The following is an 8934-nucleotide window of genomic DNA, read 5'->3' as shown; positions in this document are numbered from 1 at the left end:
CTTCATCATTATTTTTAGATTCAGTATCATTTTCTTCTTCAACAATTTAACAAGATTTCTTACCTTTTTCCTTGTAGTTCTTATTCTTCTTGAAGTCACAGTCATCTCTTCTTCCTTTGTACTTGCTTTCTTTTCATTCATCCTTGTCTTCTCTATCACAACACCTTGCAGCAATATGACCAACCTTGTTGCATGAAAAATAGATTATGGGAAGTTTACCTTTGTATTTTTCTTTGCCTCTTCCAAATATCCTAGCTATCATTGCCTCAAGTTCATCAATTTCATTATCAAAAGTATCACTGTAATTTTTCACATGTTTTCCTTGTCCTTTCTTGTTAAAGACCAATTGTGATTTAAAAGAAGATGCAATAGTAGCAAGAGTGTAGTTATCAAAATTAGACATCTAAAAAGCAATAAGCCTACCAATTACACCTTCTAGGGTTAGGTCATTACCTGGTGTACATCTTAGCTCTTGTATTCTAGAAATCCTAATGGCATAAATATGAAGTAGAGTTCTTGATACCTTGCATATTATTTTTTCATCTTCAATCCTTCCATTGGCTCCTTTAATAACATTGATAACTTCTTTGATTCTTGTTCAATATTGCACTATGTTCTCACCTTTTTTCATTTTCATTTCATCAAACATATCTCTTAGACTTTATGATTTGGCTTTAAAGACATAATCATCTCCTCCATAGATCATCTTCAATTTAACCCAAATTTTCTTTGAATTATTGCAATATTTTAGGTCATCAAACTCAACATAGCTTAGGGCTGAAGAAATATCCAACATTGATTGATTATGTTCTTTCTTTTTTTCTCAGTAGTTGAGTAGTTATGGGTACTGTTGTTATGTCCACGTGTGCATTATCTAGAAAATTCAATGCAACATCACCAATATTAGCTATATGTAGCCTCATCAACTTCAACCATACAGAAATTTTAAAAATTTTGTTCAACTTTGGTACCTCACTTTTATATGCCATGATCTTTAGCTTTAGCACCAAGTCTCTAATACCAATAGTTGGAATATTTAGAATAACTAAGAGTTGTGGGGGGGGGGGGGGGGGTGTGGCATGAATCAATTATCCAAGGTCCAGATGTACCAATTAAACAAACAAACACTTAAACAAATTTAGAACTTATCATTCCATTGCTTGGTCTCTAATGTAAATTATTTGCAACATTAGCTAGTTGTCCACTGTTCTTAAAATAAAAAAGATGCAGAATGTAAGTTTTAATCAATAAAACATCATAATAACACCCACATAATTTTCACGCTAGGATTTAATGTGGAAACCCAATTTGGGAAAAACCACTAGCATTGTGTCACCAATTTTCACTCTTTTGAAGTGAGCCCTATTTTGATTACATAAAAATAGGTTTTAAAGGACCCGAAACCTTTAGCAAAGTATCAAAAAAATAAGAACATAAAAGTTTAGAGAACAAAAGGCCTCAAAGGACATACAAAAAAAGTGAAAAAATAGGAGGCTAGAGTACATCTATGCACAAAATGATAGCAAAAGGAAAGCAAAAGTACAACCCCTGGACAGCTACAGGGTCTTCAACAGGTCTACAGCTTGGTCTACCAGTATGTTCATATTTTTTGCAAAAGCTCTCATTTCATCCAGATTTTTTGCTTCCACTCCTTTAGTCTTTTTGGAATTAGACCTTGTGCACTTTCTCGGGCCCTAGTCCTCATTCACAATAGGGGAGTCTTGGCCTCTACTCCATTCCATCTTGTTCAGCAAGATGTTGAAATTATCAGCCACAGTCTTCAAAATAATGCAGTTTTGATCTACCTATTTCTTGACTATCTTCTCCATGTTACTCACTCTAGCATCCAAACCATCCATCCTTTTTTAAAGATCTTTTCTTAACTGATCAAGGTTCCTATTCTTGGTTTCAATTGTTGGGTGCACACTTCATCAAGTTGTTTGCCTCTTTCGCATTGCCAATAACCTTGAAGAGCCTATCAATGTGCTGACCCAGTGTTCTCTCCCCCCTTGTCGTCTTGATGAGCTGATCAAAGTCCCTTGAAATATCCTACATTTTCTATTTATGGGTACACTAGTATGTTTGAGACCATTTTTCGACCATTATTGGTCAAAATTTTGACCCAATTTTCAACCAAACTTTGACCAAGTTCGACCAACCCATTGGTTCGAAATTTTGACCAATACATTGGTTGAAAAACTTCTATAGCCATGGTGCAAGTTCTGTCAGGAATTGGTCGAAATTTTGACCAATGAAGGTAGAAATTTTGACCAATGAAGGAAGAAATTTTTGACCAATAAAGGTAGAAATTTTGACCAATGAAGGTAGAAAATCTTGACCAATAAAGGTAGAAATTTTGACCAATGAACGTCAAAAATTTTGACGAATGAAGGTAGAAATTTTGACCAATGAAGGTCAAAAATTTTGACCAATGAAAGAAGGAATTTTGACCAATGAAGGTAGAAATTTCTACCAACACGTGGGTGTAAAATTTTTTTTAAGCATTCTATAAAATAGTTCACATGCCTTGCATATGATATGACATTTTGCATGCATCTTGCACTCTCTCATTCAGCTGATTACGGAGAGTGGTCTGAAATGATGATGCTAAAAGACACACACAATCAAATCCAAAATGAAATTGCATTACAAATGGATTGTGGAAATCTGATATTGTTAATTTTGCATGCATGTCTACCAGGAAAATCACAACTTAAACATATATGTTTAAGTTGTGATTTTCCTGGTAGAAATGCATGCAAAATTAACAATATCAGATTTCCACAATCCATTTGTAATGCAATTTCATTTTGCATTTGATTGTGTGTTTCTTTTAGCATCATTGTTTCAGACCACTCAATTTTGCATGCATGTCTACCAGGAAAATAACAACTTAAACATATATGTTTAAGTTGTGATTTTCTTGGTAGACATGCATGCAAAATTAACAATATCATATTTCCACAATCCATTTGTAATGCAATTTCGTTTCGCATTTGATTGTGTGTGTCTTTTAGCATCATCGTTTCATACCACTCTCTGTAATCCATCATCAGCCGGATGAGAGAGTATAGGATGCATGCAAAATGTTAAATCATATGCAAGGCATGTGAACTATTTTATAGAATGTCTGAAAAACATCAACAGTAACCATTCTTTCCTACTCTTATTAGAAATAGTTCCATCAAGATAGCTCAAGTCCATACTAAATGTCTAAATGATTGAGTTTCTATATATAGTTATCTTATTATAGGACACCAAAATGGGTTTTATCCCCTCACACAAGTATACAATCTATTAAAATATCCTAGATTTGTAATTATAAAGCTTTGCTTCGAAAAAAATGCCACAATCAAATTGTGAACTAGAGAATAGTGCAAGGCCACATAGGCAATTACTTCCCACAAATACTATGATAAGAAAAGATAATGCTCACACACTACTTGAGATCTGAAACAGAACAAGCTTCAACAATACATTGCAATATATATATGGATCTTTTGGCACTATTACTAAAATCATTTACCTTCTAGGTAAGAACATAATTTTGTTTCAATATATAAATCTTCAAAAGGAATTTCATATCAGAAAATAAAAGTAACAAAAAATAAATTAAATTGTAGTGCACTAGGAATAATATAACACATAATGAGTACTAAACCTCAATTGAACAAAAGACTATACAATGGCTTCAATAAAATTGATGCTACACCTAAACCATCACTTGTAGCAAGCTACTTGAATATATGTAGTACAAACCATCCCAGAGAACAACCTCTAATTTTTAAAAACTTTCACTTTTACTGGGTGAAGCTTTACTTTTTGCCTTGGCAAAGTCAACTAGGTCTTCAAACAGCTTATCTTCAGGTTTAACTTATTTGCTGGAAGTTTAAGACTATTGTGGATATGCATCATTGTAAGTTCCATCATGAATGGAGATGTTTTGTGTCCTTGATATCAACTCATCATGTGTTGATTCAATGTAACCATGTGTAGACTGGCCAGAACCCAAAGCTTGTTGCTCCTGAAAAAATTGTTGTCTCTGATTATGCTTTGCTGGAGGAGGGGGAATAACTATTATAACATTGCTATCATATATGGGAGGTCCTTGCAGATTATCTACACCTTGTGATGTATTTTGTGATTGCTCCACTTCCCAAGGAGCGAGAGGAAGGCTTTCAGAAGTCTCTTGTGTTGATGCCTTTGAATTCTATGATTGTGGCCCATATAACAGATATGCCAATCAACAAGTATGCCCCACATATTTGCATTGATCTCCTGTTGAATTGTTTCAATGTAACAAGGTAATGCTCACCGCTTTAGCTGAAAAAGTAATTGATGACTGTAAGTATTAATCAAAAGAAGCTTTAAGAAAATGTCATAAATTCAGTCTAGCTTGACACATGAAAATCGGTAACTTTTTTGCTTCAAGTACCTATATTACTTCATTTAAGCTTAGAACATTAACAAAAATATGCAATTTTTAGTGAAGATATTTATCAACTAAATCTATGTCTAGCACACCACATAGAAACAAATTAATTTACAGCTTCCTCTGTAGAACATTGCAGATCCATCCAAGCAGCTAATCAAGAGTAACAAGTTTTTTCTCTATTAACTAGCCACTATTCCTCGGGTACAATCATAACCAATACCTTTGAAATGATATTTGAGTTTGGCTCTCGATTGATCATGATGTAGGAATCTTAAGGAAGTTGTGTACTATTCTTTTCATGCATTTTATTCCTTATTTCATAGTTTTTAGGTTCAAATAACCGGGATGGTGTTTGTAAGACAGTGATTGGGGAAAATGATTGAAGACCTCAAAATATGAAAATAGGAAGACCTACAACCACTAAAGTCAATTACTAATATAATGGTCAATTACATGAATCTGAACTAACAATGAATTTTATAGAAACTGGTGAGTTGTTGGCATAGGATGACAAGAAATTTAGTTGGAATCCACTGTAAACGTTATTTGCTACATTTTGAGACAATAAAATCATCACCAAGGTCTATTTCATAATTAATTACTGACATGCTCCTTAAAATGATTGGATCAGAATCAATCACTAATGACTCAAACATGTAAACACACTATCTCTTTTGTATATGGTAGACTTAGTTATCAAATGAATTCAATAAAAGAACTGAGTTGGTCTTATGTAAACTCGACAGTTGACAGCAGAAACCTTGAGTTGCAATTTGATGCTACAAGAAAGAGTCATCCTTAATATGATAGGTTTGCAAAAAGAATTGAAGAAGCAAGTTTAAAGATTAAACACTGAATATTATAATCCATGTACAACACACTAGAAGCAAAAATTAATACACAATAAGGGAATGCAAAGAGATTAAATGTACATGGTGAGAGTGCCAAAGCAGTATGCTAAGTACAGGCTACCAGAGGTATAAACTTTTATGCATAAGTTTCATGAATACACATTAAAGTATCATGTTGCACTAAGAGTTAATATATGTGTGTGTATGTGTGTGTGGGAAGGTATAGTCACCCTTCGAAAAGAGATAGTATAAACGTAAACAGTTGACATGCCAATGCAGTGTGCTATAGTGCATAGTATGCCAGAGAATATTGCACTGTATAAACAAATCTCAAAAACACTTGTAATAGTGCACATACCACATTAAAAGCCTACCATGGAAGATTTCATGATTGTGGAAGCAACAATACACTCTATTGGTAAATAGTAACTCATTCAATTTCTCAAAGTCCTAAAGTTTACAAATTAAAAACTAAAAAAAAACAATTTCAAATGAATTCAAACTTTGTGAAAGGCACACAATTCTAGATCAATAAAGAAACTAGAAGTCCATAACAGAGAGTGAATGCTTCTCAATCTCAACACCCTCCCAACCTTCCCAGAAACCACTAAAAAAATTCTTTAAAAAGTATATCCATTATTTCTCCTAACAAATGGGAAAGAGTTAGAGATCACATTATCAATTACAACTTACTTGTGGTTGTTTCATGCAAAAAAATTCATGACCTCTTAGTCCATTCTCTGCAGTCCTTTTTTCTTTATATCTTGTCCACTTTTCTATAATTGAACTTGATGAATCTGTTCCAATTTTTTCATCAAATTTGAACTCTCCGAGCCTTGAAAATTTCTCCAGTATATCAACTTCAGTGCAATCTTTTTCTTCACTTGCACAGTTGGCCTCATTTCATCCTAATTGCCAATTATGTTTTGAGTTAGCTGTAAAGAAACAGAGAAATTTTTTAATTTGCAGGGAAGAATGCAGGCTTTCAATATTAAATGCAATTCCCCATCTGCTAGTACTGTAATCTCAATCTCATCTCCAATAAGTTCAATAGAGCACTAAATTTTACAAATGATATTAGCCATATTCTTTTAATAAAAGTAAAGAGAATTATATTATATAAAAGGAGGAATTTTCACTGACCACAAACAAATCATGAGAATGCCACTATAGAGAATTTTCAAAGAATATTAGATATTCACTATAATAGAGATGGAAGTTTGTAAATTGTATTACCCATGCTTTGTCCCTCTAGATTGTGTCCTTTGTGATCCATCAATAAAACTCCATATCCAGAATCAAAGAAAGCTCCATTTGTCATCTGTGTTTCAGTCTTTATATTTCTCCTGTCAAAGGCTTCAAATTCTACATCATTTGATTTATGTGCCCCAAGGCTATCCCCTAGAACTTCTGTAACATCACGATTAGAGTTGTAACTTCATCGGCACTGAATCCAAAGGATGCTCTAAATGCTTCAATCTGTTCCATGTCTAGTTTATTAGGTTCCATATGCCAATTATGTTGTGCATGCTCACCATTATCAGATAAATCATCTTTTTCTTGGGAAGAATCAAATTGTTTTCCCCCAGACTGACATATTGGCTGAGACTGATCCAAGCATAACCCTGCCGACTTGGTAGAGTCAAAATGACATGAATCTTGTGACACAAAAAAACTTCTAGGGGAGGGTATGTCATGGTAAAACTTGGATGGTTCATACTTGTATAAGGTGTCTTGACTAGCCAGGGATGTATTCTAATGTCTAGGAAACTCAAGCTCAGGAAATGGTGAACCAGAACCAGAAACTCCTAGCTTTGGTGATACTAGTTGACTAGTAGGGCTCCCTGGTTATAGTTGGTATGCAGCTTGAAGATCACTTGTAGCAACTTAACTTGATGTTTTATAAGGAGAGCATGAGAAAGTCACACCATTCTCCTTATTGACAATTTTTACATCTAATGAAGATGCAAGTAATTGAGCAAAAGGCACATCTGGGGATGATGGAGTTGTGAGATGAGCTAATTCGAGTGGGGGAGTTAATGGAGTAGTTGAAGGTTTAGTAGTAAATGTTGAGAAAATAGGAGGTGATACCAATTGAGTCTCATGTGCATATGCTCTTGTAGCAAACATGGTTGATGTTGGTCCACCAGGTGAACAAACATTGGCAGACAAAGACAAGAAAACATTTGGTGACTGAATGGTAGAAGGATTGCCTGAATTTGTAAATGAAGTTGGGGAAGAGGGAGGTGCCAGTAAGGATGGATTTAAACCTATGAGTTGATTAGCAACACCATCTAGTTGAGATCCATTTCCTTGATTAGCTGATGTATTTCCTTCTGGAGTACGTGATGCTGGTACAATCTGACATGCTCATTTCTGTGATCCAAAACATGATAATCCTTTCCAACAACCTATCTTCCATCTTCTATGCTATTACATGCATGCATAACAAGATTCAGAATGACAAACTTGAAAACATGTGACAATGTAATTTGTGGATCAAATAACCATGAAACTTATCAAACAACTATAAATAGAAACTAAGAACCTAAAACCCTATCCCTAGTAAGGCAAAGAACAACATTATTGGGATAACCAAGATCTAGTGACCACAAAACTAACATTCTAGGAAGTTCTACTAGAGAAAAAGAGAAAATGTCTCAAAAAATCCATGAAGTTATAAGTACATTTTCACAAAATGATTTATAAAATGCCCGCATACAACCAATTTAAAATATTCAAGAAAGTAAACCCAATAAAGGGATTTCAAGATTGATTTTCTTTTGGTAGGTAAACAATGGGATTAGGACCCACTTTTGATCCCAAGACAACATTAATAGCATTTGGACCAAGCAGGAATTTGAACCTTAGTTGCACAATTTACTGTGGAACCAACAAACCACTACACAAGAAGGTGATCCCTAGGATTGGATTTTTATTGCAAGAACTTCTTCCCTTTCACTATTTATGTGCAATACAATGTTAAAAACCAAAGTATCCATACTACAATACCCTATTCCTATTAATTCTGGAACAGTCACAAACAAGAAAGAAAACCTAAAAGTTTGATATGATCTTGGATAAAAATTGATGTGCTAAATCAGAATGGTAGATTCATTAAGAAAGAGATGTAAATATAGGTGAAGTGCTTCCAAGACTCGTCCAATGCTCTGGTAAATTGAAAAAAAAATGTCAAACAGTGCATATCTCAAGAATCAACAAGGGGTCATGCTGAAGATTTCTGGTTAAAGAAAAGCATATATCACAACAATAGAAGTTACAAGATCATTGCTTAAATTCTCAAGCATTTTTGTGTTATGACACCCAGCTGTGTCAGTCCATTGTACATTATAGGATTCCCTATTATCAGAGATGGTTATCCCCATGTTGATTGAAGATAATAAAGGAGAGGTTTAATTGATTTTTTTCTGTATCTACATTAACCATTTGCATTGTAGTTGGCTCCTTTTTTGTCTTGTTGATATTGCGTGCAAGAAACCTTGTTGCTAATGAAGAGTATCCAAACTGTCCAACATTATCTTGAAATAATGGAAGTAAGGGTTGTACATCTACTGGAGTTTCTTGTAGCCTATCATTTTTCTAGGTTCCTTTAAAACTGTCTTGGCCAAACCTTTCAGCATTAATTGA

The 8934-nt window shown here is 34.1% G+C and overlaps 1 pseudogene; it reads right to left on the bottom strand.

The window, feature by feature from the left end:
* Window positions 1-5569: 5569 nt before the first annotated feature.
* LOC149573002 (uncharacterized) overlaps window positions 5570-8934 on the bottom strand; it is a 12433-nt pseudogene continuing 9068 nt past the window's right edge.

The sequence above is a fragment of the Cupressus sempervirens genome, chromosome 2, assembly GCF_028749045.1.
Source record: "Cupressus sempervirens isolate cs-2001-9-10 chromosome 2, ASM2874904v1, whole genome shotgun sequence".
NCBI classification, from domain to species: Eukaryota; Viridiplantae; Streptophyta; class Pinopsida; order Cupressales; family Cupressaceae; genus Cupressus; species Cupressus sempervirens.
The sequence above is the reverse complement of the archived record's forward strand: the minus strand, read 5'-3'. Positions and strand labels throughout refer to the sequence as shown.